The sequence below is a fragment of the Stegostoma tigrinum genome, chromosome 8 (assembly GCF_030684315.1).
Source record: "Stegostoma tigrinum isolate sSteTig4 chromosome 8, sSteTig4.hap1, whole genome shotgun sequence".
NCBI lineage: Eukaryota > Metazoa > Chordata > Chondrichthyes > Orectolobiformes > Stegostomatidae > Stegostoma > Stegostoma tigrinum.
The window spans coordinates 5,786,114-5,810,572 of record NC_081361.1 but is presented as its reverse complement, the minus strand read 5'-3'; the positions used below and the strand labels follow the sequence as shown (position 1 = coordinate 5,810,572).

The following is a 24,459-nucleotide window of genomic DNA, read 5'->3' as shown; positions in this document are numbered from 1 at the left end:
CTTTCTCTCTCTCTCTTTCTCTGTCTCCATGGAAATTTGACAAATTGGATGCAGAATTTGCTGAGTTCAGGGAAGCAGTGGATGATTGTTGAGGTGTATTTTTCTCACTGGAAATCTGCATCCAGTGGGGGTACCACAGGAGTCAATATTTGGGCTCTTGTTGGCCAGTAGCTAACGTCAAAGATTTAGTTTTGAATGTATAAAGGGTGATCAGTAGGATCATAGATGGCACAAAATTGGTGAGTGGTAAATCATGAAGAGAGGGACTCGGATTACTGTAGTATAGAGATGGACTGGATTGATGGGCTGATCAGGGGCAAAAGGAATTCAATCTGGATAAATGTGAGGTCTTGCATTTGGGCAGGACCAATAAGGCAAGGGCATACATGGTGGACGGTAGGAATCTGGGAAGCACCGAGGGTCAGGTGTGCAGGTACACCAGCCCCTCAGAGTGTCAGGGTAGGCAAGTAAAATGGTTAAGAAGGTGTTTTGGATGCTTACCTTGATTAGCCGAGGTATGGAATTTGAGAACAGACAGGTTATGCTGGATCTGTTTAATCAGTCAATTAGGCCATAGCGAGAGTATTGTGTGCAGTTCAAGAATCCACATTACAGGAGAGGTGTGGTATCACTGCAGACGATGCAGAGGAGATTTACCAGGATGTTGCCTGGGCTGGAGAGTTTCAGTTCTAGAGTCATAGAGTCACACAGCACAGAAGCAGACCCTTCGGTCCAACCAATCCACACTGACCACATTCCCAAACTAAACTAATCCAACCTGACTGTGATTGGCCCATATCCATCCAAACATTTCTTTTTCATGAACTTACCCAAATGCCTATTAATCCTTATATCCACAACCACCACTTCCTCTGAAAAGTTCATCACACACACAAACCACTCTATGTGGAAATAAAACTTGCCCCTGGTGTCTTTTATAAGCCATTCTCCTCTCACCTTAAAAATATGCCCCCAGTTGAGAAATGTCCCACCCGAGGGAAAAGACATGTGCCATTCACCTTATCTATACCACCCTTTTGTAATCCTCTATAAGGTCACCTCTCAACCTCCTACACTTCAGTGAAAAATGTCCCAGCCTATCCAACATCTCCTTATAACTCAAACTCAGTTATGGAGAGTGGATGTTGTCAGAATTGGTTAAAGTGATGATGGCTGCTGCAGTTGAATGTCCTGCTGACAGTTGCATACACAGAACAGGGAAGTGAGAAATATAGGAACATCCTGTCAGAGTCCATGGAACTATCCCTCAGGAGGAGAGAGAGAATGTTCAGGGTCCTGAGCTCCATTTCCCAGCCCAGGTAGTTTGTCTCCCAATAAATGAATGAATGAGATGCCAGTTTGGAGCCCAGGTTAGGGGCAGTCTTGCTCTGTGGACTCAGGTCTACAAGAGGGAATTGGAGATTGAGCTGAAAAGGAAAGATTTGTTGTGTTGTGGTAAGGGAGAGGGCAGTGGGACTAATTGGGTCACGCACAAACACAATGGGCTGTATAGCCTCCTCCTGTGCTATACGATTGTGCAGACGGTTCACAGTTTTCTCGCATCTCAGTAACAAACATCAGCTGCTCTGAGCTCCTGCTTTCACTTCCTCTGTTGGTGAAGTTTCAACCGTGCGATCTGACAAGCTATGCAGTTATTTTTTACACTGGGACTTTCTGCTGTGGTCAGAATCTCTAAGAATAAGTGTCCAATCAGTGACAATCACAGCAGCTAAGAGCAGTCAGAACTGGGGGGCCAGGCTCACTGGGAAACTCATTGGTAAGACCAAAGCCTTCCTCTTCAGCTCTATCCCTCTCCTTGAGCATTGTCTGCTGCTTCCCTAGATTCTTGTGTTTAACCTGCCTTCTTCTGTTAGAATTTTACCAGTGTCAATGTGATTCTCCTCAATCTTCTAAACTCCAGCCAATATAGTCCTAACCGATACAGTTTACCATCAGATGTAAGTGCTGTCATCCCAGGAATCGGTCTGGTAAACCTTCGTTGCCCTCCCTCCACAGTCAGAACATCCTTCCTCAGGTAAGAAGACCGAAACTGTACACTATAGAATCATAAAATCACACAGCACAGAAGAGGCCCTTCGGCCCATTGCATCTGTGCTAGGCAAACTGCACTAAACCTACGCTCATCCCACTTTCTGTCACAAGGCTCATAGCTTTGAATATTATGACATTTTAAGTATTCATCCAAGTACTTTTTGATGGCTGAGATAACAAAGTGAAGAGCTGGAGGAACACAGCTGGCCAAGCAGCATCATAGGAGCAGGAAAAGCTGACGTTTCGGGTCTAGACCCTTCTTCAAAAATGGGGGAGGGGAATGAGGTTCTGAAATAAATAGCGAGAGGGGGGAGGCAGATAGAAGGTGGATAGAGGAGAAGATAAGTGGAAAGGATTTAGACAGGTCCAAGATGCAGGGATGGAGCCAGTAAAGGTGGGTGTAGGTAACTCCCCATCTTCTCCTCTATCCATCTTCTATCCCCCTCCCCCTCTCTCCCTATTTGTTTCAGAAATCCCCTTCCCCTCCCCCATTTCTGAAGAAGGGTCTGGGCCCGATACGTCAGCTTTCCAGCTCCTCTGATGCTGCTTGGCCTGCTGTGTTCATTCAGCTCTACACCTTGTTGTCTCAGATTCTCCAGCATCTGCAGTTCCTACTGTTGCTGAAACTTTTTTAGAGATGTGAGGTTTCTAACCTCAACTACTCTCCCAGGCAATGCATTCCAAACCCAACCTCCCTCTGGGTGAAACCCTGCTCCTCAACTCCCCTCTAAAGCTCCTGCCTTCCACATTGAATGTGTGCCAACTTGTTACTGACTCTCTGACGAAGGGGAACAGCTGCTTTCTATCCACCCTGTCCATTCCCCTCATAACCATATACCCCTTGATCAGCACCCCCCTCCATCTTCCCTGCTCCAAACGAATCAACTTGACCTTACCCAGCCTCACTTTACATCTGAAATGCTCCATGTCAGGCAACATTCTGGTGAATTTCCTCTGCACCTCCTCCACTACAGCCACATCCTTCATATAGTGTGGTGCACGCAGTGCTCCAGCTATGGCCTCACCAAAGTTCTGTACAGCTCCACCATAACCTCCCTGCTCTTGTAGTCCAAACCTGAAATGGTGAAGGTAAGTGTCCCATTTCCCCTTCATAATGATCCTAAAAACCTGTTATACCTTCAAAAGTGCATCACCTCACATTTATCAAGATTAAATTCCATCCGCATCTGATCTGCCCATCTGACCGATCCGGTTATACCCTCCTGGAACTGAAAACCTTCTTCCTCACTGTCAACCATCCACAAATCGTTGTGTAATCTATAAGCCTGGTTATCAGAACCTCACCCCTCACCTCTCACATTCTCATCTACATTGTTTGTATATATCACAAACAATTAGGGACCCAGCACTGATCCCTGGGGTATGCTGCGGCACACTGGATCCAGTCACTCAAACAGTTTTGTGCACCCACCCTGTGTCTCCTGTCCCTGAGCCAGTTTGGGATTGAATGCTCCAGGTGTGATCTCACGAAAGCCCTGTACATTTGCAGCAAGACATCCCTGCTCCTAAAATCCAGTCCTCTCAGAATGAAGACCAACATACCATTTACCTTCTTCACCACCTTCTGCACCTGCATGCTTACAGTGACTGCTGTATGTTGACACCCATGTCCGCATTGCACCTCCCCATTCCCAATCTATCACCATTCTGATAATAATCTGCCTTCCTGTTTTTGTAACTAAACTGGATAATCTCGCATGTATCCATATTGCACTTCTTCTGCCCCTCACTCACCTTGTCCAAGTCACACTGAAGCATCTCTGCATTGTCCTCACAGCTCACCCACCACCCAGCTTTGTGTTATCTGCAATCATGGGGCTATTATTCTTAAGTTCCCTCATCTGAATCATGAACATATATTGTGAATAGCTGCGGCACCCTTTCAGAAAAAGGCCCATTTATTTCTGCTCTTTGTTTCCTGTCTGCCAATCTGTTTTCAAGCCCTGTCAGTACATTGTCCCCAGTCCCTTGAATCCTAATTTCATGCACTAATCTGTTCTGTGGAGTTTGTCAAAAGCCTTCTGAAAGTACAAATAAACCACATCTACTGCCTTCCCCGGTCAAATTCACTTATTACATTGATATTGAGGGAAAGGAGAGTGAGAGGTAGACCAAGTGAGAGTCAAAGAAAGGGAGAGGCAGACAGAGAGTGATAGAGAAAGGGAGACAGTAGGGAGTGATGGATAAGAAGAGCTGTGAAGAGGGACACAGAGAGGCAGACAGAAGGATATGGAGAGGGAGAGGCAGTGAGAGGGAAAAGGTGTGAGAAAGTGAGAGAGAAACAAAGAGAAAAGGAGTGAAAAAAAAGGAGCGATGGAGAAAGAGGGAGAGGGAACGAGTGACTGACAGCTATCTGCTGGTCATGTCCAAGGGAAGGAGACTTATTCTAATTATATAGAACCTTAGTGAGGCTACACCAGGAGCACTTGTCCTGTTTCAGTTTATCTCCAGGATAGATTGACCTTTGAAGGAGTGCAAAGATTCACGAGGCTCATTCCTGGGATGAGGGGATTTGCGATGAGGAGAGTTTAAGTGGCCTCAGACATTATTCCCTGAAGTTTATTGGAGCAGGTTGAAAGGGCTGAATGGCCTCCTGCTGTCCCTGTTCCTTCTGTTCTGATGATGGTGTGAGTGTGTGTTGACGAGAAATGGAGTCCCTTTGTTGAAACTGCTCCTGATTTAATGATGGAGCTGGAAACATTGAGAAGCTGCAGAAGCTTCAGTTTCTAACCAGAAACTGCCCATTCGGCTTCTTGGGCAACATGAGCTGGTTTACTGTTCCCCCAGCACTGACACCCGTTGCCTCACTCCCTCCTGGACTAGTCTCCATCTGATTGGATTCTCATTGTTCCATTTTTCCGATTCTGGAAGAGATTCCCCTCTCAGACCCAACATTCTGGCTCATTCCGAAAACCAGACCTGAGATCCCCAAAGATCTGGAGTGAGCCTGTTCCTATCTGATATCGGGTCCAATGATGATGTTTACTGTAGGGAAAGGATCAGCCAGGGCACAGTGTTTGCTGTCGAGGGTTCACTCGTCCAGAGCAGTCTCCAGCCAGAGCACCATTCATCTCAGATACAAACCTCCTTGAACACCATCACTGTATCTCTAAGCTTCTTTCTCTCCCTCTCTCTCTGTCTCTCATGTCCATCCCTCCCTGCATTTGTTTTGCTGGGAGTCTGATCTGAGCCAGTTCCAGTGAATCCCATGAAGAATAATGTCAGGATATTTAGAGTGTAAGTTTGTCGAAGTAAGTAATAGACGAGAGACAATAGGTGCTGGAGTAGTCCATTCGGCCCTTCGAGCCAGCACCACTGTCATGTTCGTTTTCCGAGACCCTCATGGACTTGCTGCAATAACAAGACACTGACCTGTTTCGAAAAACACAAATTCTTTTATTACCAAGCAAGTACAAGCTGTGGAGAATCATTGTACTTAACCCGGCACAGAGTGCAGAGCCTCGCAAGTAATTCTTCCCGAGCAGCGGCCAATCTCCGCTTTTTATACTTTACAAAAGACATGATATATAAAACAATTTCACAATTTACAATGACATGATACATAAAACAATTACTACAACAGACAAAGACAGGATACCAAACAATTATTACATCAAGAACATAAAAGACCAGGATATAGTATACCACCCCCTTGATCATGATCCCATCCCCGAGCACCAAACCATCATCTCCAACACCATTCATGACCTCATCACCTCAGAGGACATCCTACCCACAGCCTCCATCCTCATTGTTCCCCAACCCCGCACGACCCGTTTCTATCTCCTTCCCAAAATCCACAAACCTGCCTGCCCTGGTCGACACATTGTCTCAGCCTGTTCCTGCCCCACTGAACTCATCTCCACCTATCTGGACTCCATTTTCTCTCCTTTGGTCCAGGAACTCCCTACCTATGTCCGTGACACCACCCACGCCCTCCACCTCCTCCAGAACTTCCAATTCCCTGGCCCCCAACACCTCATTTTCACCATGAACATCCAGTCCCTACACACCTGTATTCCGCATGCAGATGGCCTCAAGGCCCTCTGCTTCTTCCTGTCCCACAGGCCTGACCAGTCCCCCTCCACCGACACCTCATCCGCCTAGCTGAACTTGTCCTCACCCTCAACAACTTCTCTTTCGATTCCTCCCACTTCCTACAGAACAAACGGAGTGGCCATGGGCACCCGCATGGGCCCCAGCCATGCCTGCCTCTTTGTAGGTTACGTGGAACAGTCCCTCTTCTGCACCTACACAGGCCCCAAACCCCACCTCTTCCTCCGTTACATTGATGACTGTATCAGCGCCACCTCTTGCTCCCCAGAGGAGCTCGAATAGTTCGTCCACTTCACCAACAATTTCCACCCCAACCTTCAGTTCACCTGGGCCATCTCCAGCACATCCCCTATTCCCAATTCCTCCGCCTCTGCCACATCTGCTCCCAGGATGAGGCATTCCACTCCCACACATCCCAGATGTCCAAGTTCTTCAAGGACTGCAACTTTTCCCCCAGTGGTCGAGAATGCCCTTGACCGCGTCTCCCGCATTTCCCGCAACACATCCCTCACACCCCACCCCTGCCACAACCATATTAATTGCTAGTGGAGTGGCTGCTCATGGCAGGAGGCGATTTCAAGTTGTTATTGGGCCAGATTGTGATTTCAAGTTGCTAGTGTGTCTGGCTAGAACAAAGTCAGTGCCCTGGCCCCTTTGTCAACGACAGAAGTTACACGCTTTAGGGGTCTCACACCTTTACAAATGTTCCCCACCTAACCCTATTTGAAACAGTTTAATTCTAATTTTATTCAGTCAGGAAGCTTAAGACAGTGTCTGCTTACCAATGTGTGGGAGGATAAGGAGTTACAAAAGTTTCACACTGAATTCCTAGCTGGGTAGGAAGCTTCAGGGCAGTGCCTGCATACGTATGTGTAGGTAGATAAAAGACTTTAATTTATGGAAGTGTCGGAATCAAATGCAGATAAAAGACTTTAATTTATAGAAGTACAGGAATCAATGGGATGTTATCACATTAACATCTCACCACCATTCATTATGATCATGGCTGATCATCCACAGTCAGTACCTTGTTCCTGCCTTATTACCATAACCCTTGATTTCACTGTCTTTAAGAGCTCTATCTATCTCTTTCTTGAAAGTACCCAGAGACTTGGCCTCCACTGCCTTCTGGGGCAGAGCATTCCATATATCCACCACTCTCTGGGTGAAGAAGTTTTTCCTCAACTCTGTTCTAAATGGCCTACCCCTTATTTTTAAACTGTGTCCTCTGGTTCTGGACTCACCCATCAGCGGGAACATACTTCCTGCCTCCAGAGTGTCCAATCCCTTAATAATCTTATATATCTCAATCAGATCCCCTCTCACCCTTCTAAACTCAAGTGTATACAAGCTCAGTCGCTCCAATCTTTCAACATATGATAGTCCTGCCATTCCAGGAATTAACCTCGTGAACCTATGCTGCTGCACTCCCTCAATAGCAACAATGCCCTTCCTCAAATTTGGAGACCAAAACTGTACACAATACTCCAGGTGCAGTCTCACCAGGGCTCTGTACAGCTGCAGAAGGACCTCTTTGCTCCTATACACAATTCCTCTTTTTATGAAGGCCAGCATGCCATTAGCTTTCTTCACTGCCTGCTGTACCTGCTTGTTTGCTTTCATGGACTGATGAGCAAGAACACCTAGATCTCGTTGTACTTCCCCTTCACCTAACTTGACTCCACTGAGATAGAAATCTGCCTTCCTGTTCTTGCCACCAAAGTGGATAACCACACATTTATCCACATTAAACTGCATCTGCCATGCATCCATCCACTCACCTATGCTGTCCAAGTCACCCTGTATTCTCATAACATCCTCCTCACGTTACTCACTGCCACCCAGCTTTGTGTCTGCAGCAAATTTGTTAATATTACTTTTAATGCCTTCGTCTATTTCACTAATGTATATCGTAAACAGCTGCGCTCCCAGTACTGAACCTAGTGGTACCCCAGTGGTCACCGCCTGCCATTCCGAAAGAGACCCATTTATCACTACTCTTTGCTTCCTGTCAGCCAGGCAATTTTCAATCCAAGTCAGTATTTTTGCCCCCAATACCACGTGCCCTAATTTTGTTCACCAATCTCCTATGTGGGACTTTATCAAAGGATTCCGAAAGTCCAGGTACATTACATTCACTGGTTCTCCCTTGTCCATCTTCACAGATACATCCTCAGAAAATTCCAGAAGATTAGTCAAGCACGATTTCCCCTTTGTAAATCCATGCTGACTCTGACCTATCCTATTACTGCTATCCAAATGAGTCATAATTTCATCTTTTATAATTGACTGCAGCATCTTTCCCACCACTGACGTCAGGCTAACAGGTCTATCATTTCCTGTTTTCTCTCTCCCTCCTTTCTTGAAAAGTGGGACAACATTAGCCCCCCTCCAGTCCCCACGAACTGATCCTGAATCTATAGAACCTTGGAAAATGATTACCAATGCGTCCACAATTTCCAGAGCCTAATCCTTAAGTACCCTGGGATGCAGACGATCAGGTCCCGGGGACTTATCTGCCTTTAGACCTAACAGTCTATCCAACACCATTTCCTGCTTAATATAAATTCCCTTCAGTTCATCCATTACCCTAGGTCCTTCAACCACTATTGCATCTGGGAGATTGCTTGGGTCTTCCCTAGTGAAGACCGATACAAAGTACCTATTCAATTCTTCTGCCATTTCCTTGTTCCCCATAATAAATTCACCCGTTTCTGACTTCAAGGGCCCAATTTTAGTCATGACCTTTTTTTTTCTTTTTACATACCTAAAAAAGCTTTTACTATCCTCCTTTATATTTTTGGCCAGTTTCCCTTCATACCTCATTTTTTCTCTGTGTATTGCCTTTTTAGTTATCCACTGTTGCTCTTTAAAATCTTCCCAGTCCTCCAGCATCCCGCTCATCTTTGATATGTTATACTTCTCTTTTATCTTTATACAGTCCTTAATTTCCCTCGTCAGTCACGGCCGCCACTGCCTCCCCTGAGGGTCTTTCTTCCTCTTTGGAATGAACTGATCCTGCACCTTCTGGATTATATCCAGAAATACCTGTCATTGTTATTTGACTGTCATCCCTGCTAGGGTATTGTACTATTGAACTTTGGCCAGCTCCTCCCTCATAGCTCCATAGTTCCCTTTATTCAACTGCAATACTGATACTTCCAATTCTCCCTTCTCCCTCTCAAACTGCAGATTAAAACTTATCGTATTATGGTCACTATCTCCTAATGGCTCCTTTACTTTGAGGTCCCTGATCAAATCCGGTTCGTTGCACAACACCAGATCCAGAATTGCCTCCTCCCTGGTAGGCTCCAGTACAAGCTGTTCTAAGAATCCATCTCGGAGGCACTCCACAAACTTCCTTTCTTGGGGTCCAGTACCATCTTGATTCTCCCAGTCTACTCGCATGTTGAAATCTCCCATAACAACTGTAGTGACACCTTTGTGATAGGCCAATTTCAACTCTTGATTCAACTTGCATCCTATATCCTGACTACTATTTGGGGGCCTGTAGATAACTCCCATTAGGGTCTTTCTACCCTTAGAATTTCTCAGCTCTATCCATACTGACTCTACATCTCCTGATTCTTTGTCCCCCCTCGCAAGGGACTGAATATCATACATCAACAACAGGGCCAACCCACCCCCTCTGCCCATCAGTCTGTCCAATGTGAACCATTGCTGCAACGACATTGCAGGTGGTTTGTACAGACAGCAAAGCCCAAACCAGGGCATTGTGTCACTAAACACAGAGCTAATGAAAGATTCAATAAAAACCGTTATTGATGTGATCCTCAGAGTTGTGCCATTATTCCAGTTACAAGCGACTCTTTCCCAGTGAAGTTCCATTCTGCTGAATATGAGATACAGCGGGGCTTTGGAGAAATATCGTGCAGATGGAATGTAATGTGAGGGAGGGTGACCTTGTTCATTCTGGCAGTAACTCACTGACATGTGTCTGGAGCAATCTCAAGTCTAAATGGCATCACGTGATATTGATAGACTCCATTAGATGTGAAAAGTGCAGAAATTTCCACAGTTCTTCTTGTCATCAAGTACTTTTCAATATTGTCTAAACAAATCAATTTTATAAAAGTGGTACTGTACCAATCCTATCAATGTAATCATTTTGTCTGGGAATAGGGCGTAAATCCATCTTTGTGACTACATTCACTTCCTTACAGTCGACACAGTATCTAATTGAACTATCTGGTTTAGGAATCAATACAACAGGAGAACTCTGATTACTCTGATAGTTCAATCAATTGATTCTGCAACACATATGAATTTCCTTTTTTACTTTGCCCTGTTTCTCTGGGTTTAACTAAAATGGTTTTTTTTGGGGTTTGAATTACCTGCACGCATGTTATCATTGACTAAAGTGGTACATTCAAGTGTATCTTTAAAACACTGTGTATAGGAGCAGTATTAGGCCATTGAGCCTGTTCTGCCATTCAGTCCCGGCTGATTTGCTTCTAAAATTCTCCTGCCTTCACCGCGTTACCCTTATTCCCCTTACTGATCACAAACCGATGTATCACTGTCTTAAATACACAATGACTTGGCCTCGACAGCTGTTTGTGGTAATGAGTTCCACAGATTCATCACTCTGTCTGATGAAAATCCCCCATATCTCAGTTCCAATGTATTGTCCCTTCTCTCCAAAGCTGTGCCCTCGGGCCCTCATTTCTCATCCTTGTGGAAACATCTTCTCCACATCCACTCTATCCAGGCCTCTCAGGATTCGGCAAGTTCCAATGAGATTCCCCTTCGTCCTTCAAAATTCCATTGAGTACAGGCCCAAGGACCTTAACCACTCCTGATACAAACTTCTTTGTGTTTTCTGAGCAATCTCATTCTAACTCCCTGTTGATCCTTCAGCAGATACACAAATACAGTTTTTGAATTCTTTAATATCTCTGCATTTGTTCATCTAATAGTTGCAAGTTCACTTTGGGAATTGTTCAATTTTCTTTGGCTTTTATTCCTTTTCTCATCCCCTCCTCAACTACACTGATTACTTGACACACCTGTACATGACTGAAAGGTTCCTCAAAAACTGGGAGAGGAATTGAGGATGCTGATTTCATCACTTTTACCTGCAACTTGCCAAGTATGACATGTTTTACAAAATTGAACCACATCTTTCGACAATGTTGGCTGGGTAAAATATGTATTTCTGGACACCTGTGTTTTCCAAATCCCCACGTGCCCTGCCATGTGCCCCTCACAATATCTCCCTACGATAGCTGGTGGTACCACTAGCCGATGTCTAACTGACTATTCTTCATCTGGGGGTCTATGAGGGGGGTCTCCACTTCCTCAGCAGCACTCCATTCTGAAGATAATAGCACTCTGCAACTCCTTCAGCCTTGAACTCACTGTGAGCTCACTGTGTTCTTTTATTTCATTCATGATCTGCTTTTGAGATCTGCTGTAATTAGGGACGTCATATCAAACACTCCACCTGGGCTATCTTCACACTTTCGGAAAGTTTCAGCTCTGCTTTCACTTGCTTGTGGTGTCACGTCAACCCTTATTGATGGATTTGTTTAACCATTGCCCTGGTTACCACACACAAAGGAGAGAGACCAGGAACCTGTTCCTGTCATTGTTCTGTTTCTTGGGCCTCCTTTGGACATTCTGTATTTTATCGGTGAAGCTACTACCTTTAGTCCCGACAAAACATTGCCCAGAAGGAAAATGACTGCCTCAACAGGGAACGTTTTCCCACTTCAACAATTACTTCTCCTGATAACAAACCGCATTCCAGTTGTACTTTACAGAATCGATCCAGAATACATTTTACACCAATCCTTTTTTTGTTACCTCAGCTCCCAGTGAAATCTCTGGAGTGAAAATTGATTCTTTCTCCAGTAAAAGTGATTGTGTTCCCCCTGGATCTCTCAGTTTGGTTCTGGGTTTAGCTCATGCACCTGAAGAAAAAGGAGTCACCATTCCTTTTGATAAAAATCCTGACACGTCTCATCTACCTTACAGCTTCCTTTACTAATGACAGAATTCACCTCATGCCTTTTTGTTACAGTTACAGCCTGCTCTGTAGGATTATCTTTTTGTGTTCTCATGCCTGACTCATTTTTACCAACTCCTATAATTCCCATGGGTCTACCTCACAACTTCCAACATTCCGAAAGCACATGGCCCATCTTATTCCACGAGAAACATTTAAGCTTCCAAATGCCATCTCCAACCTCAGTAATTTCCTTCTTAATCTGAGAAGGAGTTCTCAGGTACTCCCTGCTGTCCGTTCTCTCCCCTGCATTCCTTACACTCACCCGCTTTTTATTTTCCACCCAGTTCTGTCCCATTTGGTCTTCTGCATGAATTGTGTTTCGCAAAGGGAAGGAAGTTTTAAATTCTTCTCAACGAATAATTTATCAGACAGCATCGTGAATATTGGTGATAATGGGAACTGCAGATGCTGGAGAATCCAAGATAACAAAGTGTGGAGCTGGATGAACACAGCAGGCCAAGCAGCATCTCAGGAGCACAAAAGCTGATGTTTCGGGCCGAGACCTTCATTAGAGAGGGGGATGGGGAGAGGGAACTGGAATAAATAGGGAGAGGGGGGAGGCAGACCGAAGATGGAAAGAAAACAAGATAGGTGGAGAGGAGAATATAGGTGGGGAGGTAGGGAGGGGATAGGTCAGTCCAGGGAAGATGGACAGGTCAAGGAGGCGGGATGAGATGGTAGGTAGGAGATGGAGGTGCGGCTTGAGGTGGGAGGAAGGGATGGGTGAGAGGAAGAACAGGTTAGGGAAGCAGAGACAGGCTGGGCTGGTTTTGGGATGCAGTGGGGGGAGGGGAAGAACTGGGCTGGTTTTGGGATGCAGTAGGGGAAGGGGAGATTTTGAAGCTTGTGAAGTCCACGTTGATACCATTGGGCTGCAGGGTTCCCAAGAAGAATATGAGTTGCTGTTCCTGCAACATTCGGGTGGCATCATTGTGGCACTGCACGAGGCCCATGATGGACAAGTCGTCTGAGGAATGGGAGGGGGAATGGAAATGGTTCGCGACTGGGAGGTGCAGTTGTTTGTTGTGAACTGAGCTCGAGGTGTTCTGCAAAGCGTTCCTTAAGCCTCCGTTTGGTTTCCCCAATGTAGAGGAAGCCACACCGGGTGCAATGGATACAATATACAACATTGGCAGATGTGCAGGTGAACAGCTGTTTGATTTGGAAGGTCATCCTGGGGGCTGGGATGGGGTTGAGGTTGGAGGTGTGGGGGCAAGTGTAGCACTTCCTGCGGTTGCAGGGGAGGTGCCAGGTGTGGTGGGGTTGGAAGGGAGTGTGGAGCGTACAAGGGAGTCATGGAGAGAGTGGTCTCTCCGGAAGGCAGACAAGGGTGGGGATGGAAAAATGGCTTGGGTGGTGGGGTCGGATTGTAGATGGCGGAAGTTTTGGAGGATGATACGTTATTTCCGGAGGTTGGTGGGGTGGTATGTGAGGACGAGGGCGATCCTCTGGGAGCGGTTGTGGCGGGGCGGGTTGTGAGGGATGTGTTGCGGGAATGCGGCGTTCTCGACCACTGCGGGGTGAAAGTTGCGGTCCTGGAAGAACATGGACATCTGGGATGTGCGGGAGTGGAATGCCTCATCCTGGGAGCAGATGCGGCGGAGGCGGAGGAATTGGGAATATGGGATGGAATTTTTGCAGGAGAGCGGGTAGGAGGAGGTGTATGCTAGGTAGCTGTGGGAGTCAGTGGGCTTGAATTGGACATCAGTATATAGCTGGTTATGAGATGGAGAATGAGAGGTTCAGGAAGGTGAGGGATGTGTTGGAGATGGCCCAGGTGAACTTGAGGTTGGGGTGGAAGGTGTTGGTAAAGTGGATGAACTGTTTGAGCTCCTCTGGGGAGCAAGAGCCGGAACCGATACAGTCATCAATGTAACGGAGGAAGAGGTGGGATTTGGGGCCTGCGTAGGAGCGGAAGAGGGACTGTTCCACATAACCTACAACCTATAACCTACACCTCATTTTCACCATAGACGTCCAGTCCCTATACACCTGTATTCCTCATGCAGATGGCCTCAAGGCCCACCGCTTCTTCCTGTCCCACAGGCCTGACCAATTCCCCTCCACCGACACCCTCATCCGCCGAGTCGAACTCGTCCTCACCCTCAACAACTCTTTCGATTCCTCCCACTTCCTACAGACAAACGGGGCGGCCATGGGTACCCGCATGGGCCCAAGCTATGCCTGCCTCTTTGTAGGTTACGTGGAACAGTCCCTCTTCCGCACCTACACAGGCCCCAAACCCCACCTCTTCCTCCGTTACATTGATGACTGTATCAGCGCAGCCTCTTGCTCCCCAGAGGAGCTCAAACAGTTCATCCACTTTACCAACACCTTCCACCCCAACCTCAAGTTCAACTGGGCCAGCTCCTACACATCCCTAACCTTCCTGGGCCTCTCCGTCTCCATCTCAGGTAACCAGCTAGAAACTGACGTCCATTTCAAGCCCACTGACTCCCACAGCTACCTAGAATACTCCTCCTCCCAACCACCCTCCTGCAAAAATTCCATCCCCTATTCCCAATTCCTCCGCCTCCGCCGCATCTGCTCCCAGGATGAGGCATTCCACTCCCGCACATCCCAGATGTCCATGTTCTTCCAGGACCGCAACTTTCACCCCGCAGTGGTCGAGAATGCCGCATTTCCCGCAATACATCCCTCACAACCCGCCCCGCCACAACCGCCCCCAGAGGATCCCCCTCGTCCTCACATACCACCCCACCAACCTCCGGAAATAACGTATCATCCTCCAAAACTTCCGCCATCTACAATCCGACCCCACCACCCAAGCCATTTTTCCATCCCCACCCTTGTCTGCCTTCCGGAGAGACCACTCTCTCCATGACTCCCTTGTATGCTCCTCACTCCCTTCCAATGCCACCACACCTGGCACCTTCCCCTGCAACCGCAGGAAGTGCTACACTTGCCCCCACACCTCCAACCTCAACCCCATCCCAGCCCCCAGGATGACCTTCCATATCAAACGGATGTTCACCTGCACATCTGCCAATGTTGTATATTGTATCCATTGCACCCGGTGTGGCTTCCTCTACATTGGGGAAACCAAACGGAGGCTTGGGGACCGCTTTGCAGAACACCTCCGTTCGATTCACAACAAACAACTGCACCTCCCAGTCGTGAACCATTTCAACTCCCCCTCCCATTCCTCAGACGACATGTCCATCATGGGCCTCCTGCAGTGCCACAATGATGCCATCCGAATGTTGCAGTAACAGCAACTCATATTCCGCTTGGGAACCCTGCAGCCCAATGGTATCAACGTGGACTTCACAAGCTTCAAAATCTCCCCTTCCCCTACTGCATCCCAAAACCAGCTCAGTTCTTATGCTCCCCCCACTGCATCACAAAGCCAGCCCAGCCTGTCTCTGCTTCCCTAACCTGTTCTTCCTCTCACCAATCCCTTCCTCCCACCTCAAGCCGCACCTCCATTTCCAAACCTACCACCTCATCCCGCCTCCTTGACCTGTCCATCTTCCCTGGACTGACCTATCCCTCCCTACATCCCCACCTATACTCTTCTCTCTACCTATCTTGTTTTCTCTCCATCTTCGGTCCACCTCCCCCTCTCCCTATTTATTCCAGTTCCATCTCCCCATCCCCCTCTCTGATGAAGGATCTAGGCCTGAAACATCAGCTTTTGTGCTCCTGAGATGCTGCTTGGCCTGCTGTGTTCATCCAGCTCCACACTTTGTTATCTAGCATCGTGAATATTCCCAGCCTTTAACTTGTGCCCCCTAGTCTAAGACACATCTGTCATGGGGTAAAGATTCTCATGACTTACTTTGTCTATGCCTCACATAATTCTGCATATTGTGATCTATTGGCCTGTACACTAAGATCCCTTTGTTATTCAGTAAGCCCAGGGACCTACCATTCATTGAGGATGTCCTTCCATTCTCAGATCTCCCAAAATGCATCACTTCACTCTAATCAGGATTAAGTTCCATCTGGGTTGCTCTGCCAAATTTACCAGCTGATCAATATCAAAAGATACCCTGAGACCATCCTTCTCACTATCACCAACACCACGAATGTTTGTGCCTGGCTTCATTCCCTGGGATTAGATCTGGCATTGCCTGCCTCCTGTGGAAATAGTAGCGTGTCGGCACAAAAGCTCTCCTAGATGGACCTTAAAAATTTCACCCCACCTCATCCCTTCACATAAAGGCAATCCTAGTTAATGATAGCAAAGTTGAAATTCCCTACTGATATAACCCTATTCCTCTCACATCTCTCTGTGATGTGCCTACGTATCTGCTCCTCTATCTCACACTGATTACTGGGGGACCTGTAGTATAATCCCAGTGAAGTAATTGCCCCTTTTGTATTTGCAAGTTCAAATGAGATGGCCGCATTTGAAGACCCATCGAAGACACTCTCCTTTACGACTGCAGAGATGGTCTCCTTTATCCGTAATGCATTGCCCCACCTCTATTATGTCTCCCCTATTCTGCCTGAAACTTTTACTGAATTTACTGAAACTGTGGAATGTTGAATTGCCAGTCCCATCCTTCCTTCATTCATGTCTCAGTGATTGCAGCAATAACATGTTCCCACATGCTGATTAATGCTCTAAGTTGATCTACTTTACCAGTCAGGCTCCTTGTATTGAAATAGATACAGTTTAATTTCCTGGTCTTCCCAAAGTCATTATCCTACTTATATCTTCCTGATATTTTTCTGCCTGTGTAGTCCTCACTGTCCCATGAGAAGAAACATCCTCTCAGCATTCACCCTATCAAGCCTCTTAATAATTCTATAATTTAATGAGATTGCCTCTCGTTCTTCTAAGCTTAGGAGAAGATTTCAAAGCTGTTTGAACTTTCTTCCTAAGATGGCCCCTCCACATTAAGGATCATCCTGTGTACCTTCTCTGATCTGCCTCCAGTGAAATGATACATTTTTCATCAGTAAGGGGACGAAGCCTGCTCTCAGTGCTCCAGATGTGGCCTCACCAGCATCTTGTCCAGCGGCAGTAAGATGTCTCTTCTCACTACTCCACCTGCCCTGAAATAAGGGCCACTATTCCATGTGCCTTCCTGACTCACTGCTGCTCCTGTGTGCGAGCTTTCTGTGTTTTGTGCACTTTCACAATGCAACTTCCTGCAGTTTTCTTCCATTTAAAAAATATTCTAATCTTTTGTTCTGCCTTCCAAAATGCACAATTTCACATTTTCTCACATGAAACTTCCTCCGTCAACTTCTTGCTCACTTATTTTCCTATCAATATCTCCCTGTTAACTGTATCACTTTTGCAACTTGCCTTTCCACCAATTTTTGTGTCACCTGTAAATTTGGCTACAGTACATTCACTTGCTTCCTCCATGTCATTAATGTGTATTGTAAACAGTTGCTGTCCCAGCACTGATCCCTGTGGAACACCCCTAGTCACAGGTCACCAACTTGAACAGGAACCTTCTATCCCCACTCGCTAATTCCTGCCCATTCGCAAGTACTGTATCCGTGTCAATATATTATCTCCAAAACTATTGCCTCTTATGACTTAACCTTCTGAGAGGTACCTTGTCAAACACCTTCTGGAAGCCCAATTACTTTTATTTTTATTATTTTAGGTGTTATTTCAGGAGTTATTTTAATATTTTTATTGTTATTTTTCCTTCACCATTGATTCTAATATTTTTCAAACAATATTTGTTAATGTAGTAGGCCACATTACTCACATTTTAATCAATGTAAGGAATATATTTCTATCCATATTATCTCTGCCCCTCAAAATCTTATAGCCCTCTATCAGGTCCCCTCTCAACTGTCACTGTTCCAAGGAAAACAATCCCAGCCTTTCCAATCTTTCCTCATAGCTCAGGCCCTCCTGGTCAGGCAGCATCCTGGGAAATCTCCTCTGCACCCTCCCAAGTACAATCACATCCTTCATACAATGTGGTGACCAGAACTGCACACAATACTCCAGTTGTTGTCTAACCAGGGTTTTATACGGTTTCAGCATAAGCCCCTGCTCTTGTATTCTAATAAAGGCCAGTATCTCATTAGTCTTCTGAGTCACCTTATCTCCCTGTCCGATTACCTTCCGGGATCTGTGGATATACACACCAAACTCCCTCAGATCTTCAATACAGTTTTGAGCCCTCTCTAACTGTGGTAAACTTCCCCTTTTTACCTTCTCCAATCCTGTCCAGCCTTTGTGTGTGAATCCTCTGGTCATGTTGGTCCCACCCTTCCCCTTTTCAGGAATATGTTGGCTCTGCACTCTTAGTGTTTCCTTTCCGAAAGATTTCCACTGCTCCGATGTGGATTTTCCTACAAGGAACTATTCCCAGTCCACTTTGGCCAGATCCTGCCTCATCAATGGCTCTGGAACCACACATATGTCAGACCAGGTAAGGGCAGCAAATTTCCTTCCTTGGTGGACATTCGTGAACCTGATGAGTTTTTCAGACAATCATCAATGGTTTCATAGTCATCCCTGGATTCATCACATTTTACAGCTTGAAAAGGGACCCTTCAGCCCAACATCAGCCAGCTGCTTCCACTCATCCCGCTGTACGTGTGTGAGTTAATATGCGTGTGTATGTGTGTGTGTGTGTGTGTGTGTGTGTGTGTGTGTGTGTGTGTGTGTGTGAATGTGCCTACGTGTGTGTGTGTGTGTGTGTGTGTGTGTGTGTTTGTCTAAGCGTTTGTGTGAGTGTGTTAATGTGAGTGTGCATAAATAACTGTTTTTGTTGAAGCTTTCATTAGCTCTGTGCTTAGTGACAATGCTCTGGTTTGGGCTTTGCTGTCTGTACAAACCATCTGTAATATCTTTACTGTGATGGTTCACATTTGCATGTGGAACAAACTTACACTCTAAATATCCTGTCATTATCTTTTTTCCTTTATACACTCATGGGATGAGGGCATCATTTATTGCTCAGAGGGCAGTTAAAAGTCAACCACACTGCTGTGGATCTGGAGTCAAATGTAGGCCAGACCAGGTAAGGATGGCAGTTTCCTTCCTTAAAGGGCATTACTGAACCAGATGGATTCTTCCTGACAATCTGCAAAGGATTCATGGTCATTATTGGATCCTTAATTCCAGATATTTATTGAATTCAAATTCTACCATATGCCATGGTGGGATTCAAACCAGGGTCCCCAGACTGCTATCTGGGTCTCTGGAATATCAGTCCAGCAATAATACCACGAGGCCATTGTCACCCTATGGGATTCTCCATGGGATTCATTAGAATTGGCTCAGATCAGACTCTCAGCAGTTCAAATTGAAGGAAGGATAGAGTTCAATGAGAGAGAGAGAGAGAGAGAGAGAGTGTGTGTATGCGTGTATGTGTGTGTGTATGTGTGTGTCTGTGTGTGTCTGTGTTTGTGTATGTGTGCGTGAGAGAGAGAAAGGGAGAGAGAGAGAGAGAGAAGAATAGAGAAAATTAATGGTCCAGCTAGAAATTGCTATGGATGAATGAACCCTCGACAGCAAACCCTGGCTGATCCTTTCCCTGCAGCAAGGGATCCAGTGGAATGTCATCATTGTACTCGATATTAGACAGGAACACTCCACTCTGGGTAACAGGGGATCTCAGGTTGGGTTTTGGCAGTGAGCAGGAGTGCTGTTTCTGAAAGTGGAATCTCCTCCAGTAGCGGGAAATGTAATAATGAGAATTCAATCAGACAGAGACTAGCCCAGGAGGGAGGAAGGGAGGGAGGGAGAGAAGAGGTGTTGGTGCTGGGATCAGGAAACCAGATCATGTTGTCCAATAGTCCGAGTTGGCAGTTTCTAGTTAGAAACTGAAGCATCTGCAGCTTCTCCTGGTTTCCAGCTCCATCATTAAATCAGGAGCAGTTTCAACAAAGGGACCCCATTTCTCATCAACACACATTCACACCATCATCAGAACTGAAGGAACATGGACAACAGGAGGCCATTCAGCTCCTCCAACCTCTTGTCTCTCTCCCTCTCTCTCTCCCTCTTTCTCTCTTTCTCTTTCTCTCTCTCTCTCTGTCTATTAATCTTCATACTGATTTGTACCTGTGAAGGGGTTTTCTGGGGGTCAGTGTTTAATGGAAGGGGTGGGTGTCAGTATATTTTCAATGCTGGAGAGTTTACGAGCTTCGGGGGAAAGGTGTACAGGCTCTGTTCTTTGCCATCAGGGTAGTGATGCCTGTCCCAGTGTCTCAGACTGTGATGCTGTTGTTTTCTGGCACTGACACGATGATATCAATTGCAATGGCACTCGTTTGACAGGAGGTTACGTGGCTTGATCAGTGGTGAGGGAGGAACAGAATGAAAGAGGAGCTGCAATCATCAGTCACTGTCGTAAACTTTCACACAGCCCACACTGTCCAGAAACTTCTTCACCAAAGATTCTTTTAGCTCCTCCATGACAGGCCTGGAGCTGAAAAGGACAAAAGAGAAAGACATCTTTTCGAGAGGCTCCTGAACACATTGGACACTGTGCATTCCCCACTAACAACTCTCCATACATCCACATTGAACTCATTGTTGGAGCTGCAGCCCAGCTCCTGTTCTCGTCTCTTACAGTCTCCATTAACAACTAATCACCCTCCCTGCCAGATTATTATCTACTGCTTTGTCTATCCAATTGATCTTCTCTCTCTTTTGGCTCTATCCTATCACTTAGTCCCTATGTCATCCCCCTCCCAATTTTCTGCATATAAGCCAAAGTTTTCCCAGCTACTATCAGTTTTGAGGAAGGGTCACTAGACCCGAAATGTTAACTTTAATTTTCTACTTCACAGTTGCTGCAATTCCTGCTGAGCTTTTCCAGCAACTTCTGTTTTTGTTCCTGTTCCTATCCATATGTTTCAGTGAAGGAGACAGAAAGCTCTAGCACAGGAGGAGGCTGTTCAGCCCATCATGTCAGATCACCTCACTCACAATGAACATCCCTGGTGAACGTCTGTTGTTGGGAAGTGATTGAATCTGTTTTTACAAACAGGATAACTGACAAATATGAACTGCTCAGAGAGAGCCAGCATGGATTTAGAAAGCATCAGGCATCTTTAACTAACCTGGATAGTGAGGAAGGTTGGTGGAAGTTGGTGGAGTGGGAAGCGAAAACCAGGGAGCCCTATCTATATTGTGTAAGTTAAGAGAAGAGGTGAGGGTGGAAGCGCAGGTTGGACACTTTTGAGGACCCTGTCAACTGTGGTGGTGGTGAATTCTTGGTTGAGAAAATGGTGTATATTCCTGAGGACCCCCACAGAGTGTAGAATCATCAGAACAGATGTGACAGAACTGGGAGAATGGGATGGAGTCTTGACAGGATGTGAGGATGTGTAGTCCAGGCAACTGTGAGGTTGGTGGGTTTGTCATGCATATCAGTGGCCAACCCTTTCCCCAAAATAGAAACAGATGTCGAGGGATCAAGGGAAGGGTGGAATCAGAGATGGGCCCAGTGCAGGTGATAGCAGGATGGAAATTGGAAGTGAAATTGATAAACTTTTCCAATTCTAGACAAGGCAGGGAAGCAGCACTGATGATGCCAGTGTTTCTCCAGCAATTTCTGCTCTTACTTTAAACTGAGCTCAAGATGTATTCTTCAGACAAAGGGATTGAGGCTTATGGAACAAGTTGGGGAGATGGAGGTCTTCAGGTGCAGAGCGGTCAGGATCAAGCTGAAAGGTGGAACAGACTCGAGGGGCAGAATGGCCTCCTGCTGTTCCTATATTTCTAATCCCACCAGCTTTGGTCTCTCCCCACAGTCCTGTATTCTCTACAGATTCACATCTTTATTGACTGCAATTTGAATAAAATCCTGAATCTTCCATTGCCCTGAGGCTGCTGAATGTTAGGCGAATTCTCCGTATTCATCTCTCTCTAGTTTTTAGTTCCCTAATGCTGTTGATCCTTTCCATTCAAGGCTTTATCAACCTGCACTTCCACTGTCAAGGAATGATGGCATTGGAGATGAGCTCTCTCTGCTTCTCTGCATCCGAACATATCTTTTCACCCCTTTTCCTGTAAAAGCCCATCAGCTCCACCTGCTCCCCATTGAATTATATCAGTCTGCTCACTGCCACTTCCCTCATCCCCAATTCCTCTTCCCAATTCTTTGTCTCTTTTCCTCACTGTCTGTGAAGCCTCTCCTCCTGAGTAGTCAGCACTTTCAAATTCTCAGGGGCAGTGGCTGATCTTTGTGATGTGGAGGATGTGGGGCTCAGATCAACCTCAGAGATGAGGCCAAGTTTGTAAAGAGTCTCTTTCAGCAGCAGACAGTGCTCAGGGAGAGGGATGGAGTTTGTAACGGGAACTGAGAGGAAGGCTTTGATCTTTCCAATGTGTTTCCCAGTGAGCTTGGCTCCTCAGCCCTGACTGCTCTTAGCTGTTGTGATTGGACAGTTATTATGAGAGATTCTGACCACAGCAGAAATTCCCAGTGCAAAAAATAACTGCAAAGCCTGTCAGATCGCAAGGTTGAAACTTCACCAAAAGAGGAAGTGAAAGAAGGAGCTCAGAGCACCTGGATGTTTGTAACTGAGACACGAGAAAACTGTGAACCGTCTGCACAATCTGACAGCACAGATGGAAGCCATTCAGCCCATTGTGCCAGTGAATGACCCAATTAGTCCCACTGTCCCTCTCTCTCATAACCCAGCAAATCTTTCCTTTTCAGCTCGATCTCTAATTCCCTTTTGTTGACGAGTTTCCACAGCATGAGGCTGCCCCTAACCTGGACATCTCCATCATTCATTGGGAGTCAAACTGCCTGGGCTGGGAAATGGAGCACAGGTACCTCAACATTCCCTCTCCCCTTCTGAGGGACACTTCATTTGTTTTTTTTTTGGTTTACTCATGGGATGTGGGTATCGCTGGCTGGCCCAAGATGTTTAAACTGTCCCCAGCTCCTGGTGGGACAGGACATACACAGGGATGGTGATGGTGGTGTCTTGGACATTGTCTGGAAGTTCTGATACTGTGAGTATGACTGTTTCAGGCTGTTCCTTGCCTATTCTGTGAGACAGCTCTCCCGAATTTGGCACTATCCCCTAGATGTCAGTAAGGAGGATGGAGCAGGGTAGACAGAGCTGTTTGTGCCACTGTCTTTCTGGTGCCTGGATCATTGCTGGGTACTCCATCCGCGTTCATTTCTTTGGTGAGATGTCACCACAATTGAAACAACTGAGTTCCTTGCTCAGCCATTTCAGAGAGCAGTTAATAGTTAACCACATTTTTGGGGGCAGTTCCATGGACGCTGACAGCACATTCCTACTTCCCCCATTTCCCATTGTGTGTGGAAGGCTGCAACCTGTGTACAGGAAGGGCTAAAATTGATGATGATGTTTGACAGCTGCATGATCTTGAATAGGTCCTGTGAGCTTCCTCTCTGTGCCGAAATCTGCACAATCAATGTGTCTTACTGTACTTGTTTTTCTGTACTTGCTGTTTGTTACACTGCAAAAGATAGAGAGAGTTTCATTCCGAGTGGTTGGACTTCACCTCTGACCAGGATCACGAATGGTGCCAGGAACAAATCTAAGCCTCAAGGCCAGCCGTTGATCAAGGGGACCCTGACGGGCAGAAGAACCTGGGGCATATTGTTCTCTTTCCTTACTTTTTCAGTCTTTTTATTGACTGAACTGAACAAATATTCATTTTCAGTAAATTTGTGTAGACGACTCTTTTCTTAATTACACTTAACTGAATCTGAAGAACTGCTATACTGGCACTATCCCCCACCTCTTCCTCTGCCACATTGATGACTGTATCATCGCTGCCTTATGCTCCCCTGCGGGGCCTGAACAGTTCATCAACTTTACTAACATATTTCACCCCAACCTCAAAATCACCTGGGCCATCTCTGATGTCTCTCTCTTCTTCCTGGACCTCTCTGTCTTCATCTGTGGTGACCGCCTCGAAACCAACATTTATTTCTGCTCCCAAGATGGGGTGTTCCACTCCAGCACATCTCAGATGTCCTTTCATTTCAAGGAATGAAACTTTCCCCATTCAGTGGTGGAAAGTGCTCTCGACCGCATCTCTTGCATTTCTTATGCCCCTGCCCTTACATCCCCTCCCCCCAACAAAAATAAAGACGGGATCCCCCTTGTCCTCATACACCATCGCACCAACCTCTGTATCTGATGTATCAATCTCCACCACCTGCAATGGGAACACACCCCCGTTTGCCTTTCATAGGGACCGCTCTCTCTGAGATTCCCTCACATGCTCCATTCTCCCCACTCGCCCCACCAACCCCGGCACCTTTCCCTGCAACTGCAGGAAGTGCTACACCTGCCCCTACACAATCCCCAACACCTCCATCCAAGGCTCAAAACAAACCTTC

At 46.3% G+C, this 24,459-nt stretch overlaps 1 gene segment (V, D, J or C); it reads left to right on the top strand.

Moving 5' to 3' along the window:
* LOC125456582 (immunoglobulin kappa constant-like) overlaps positions 1–24,459 on the top strand; it is a 45,394-nt gene that overhangs the window by 2,213 nt on the left and 18,722 nt on the right.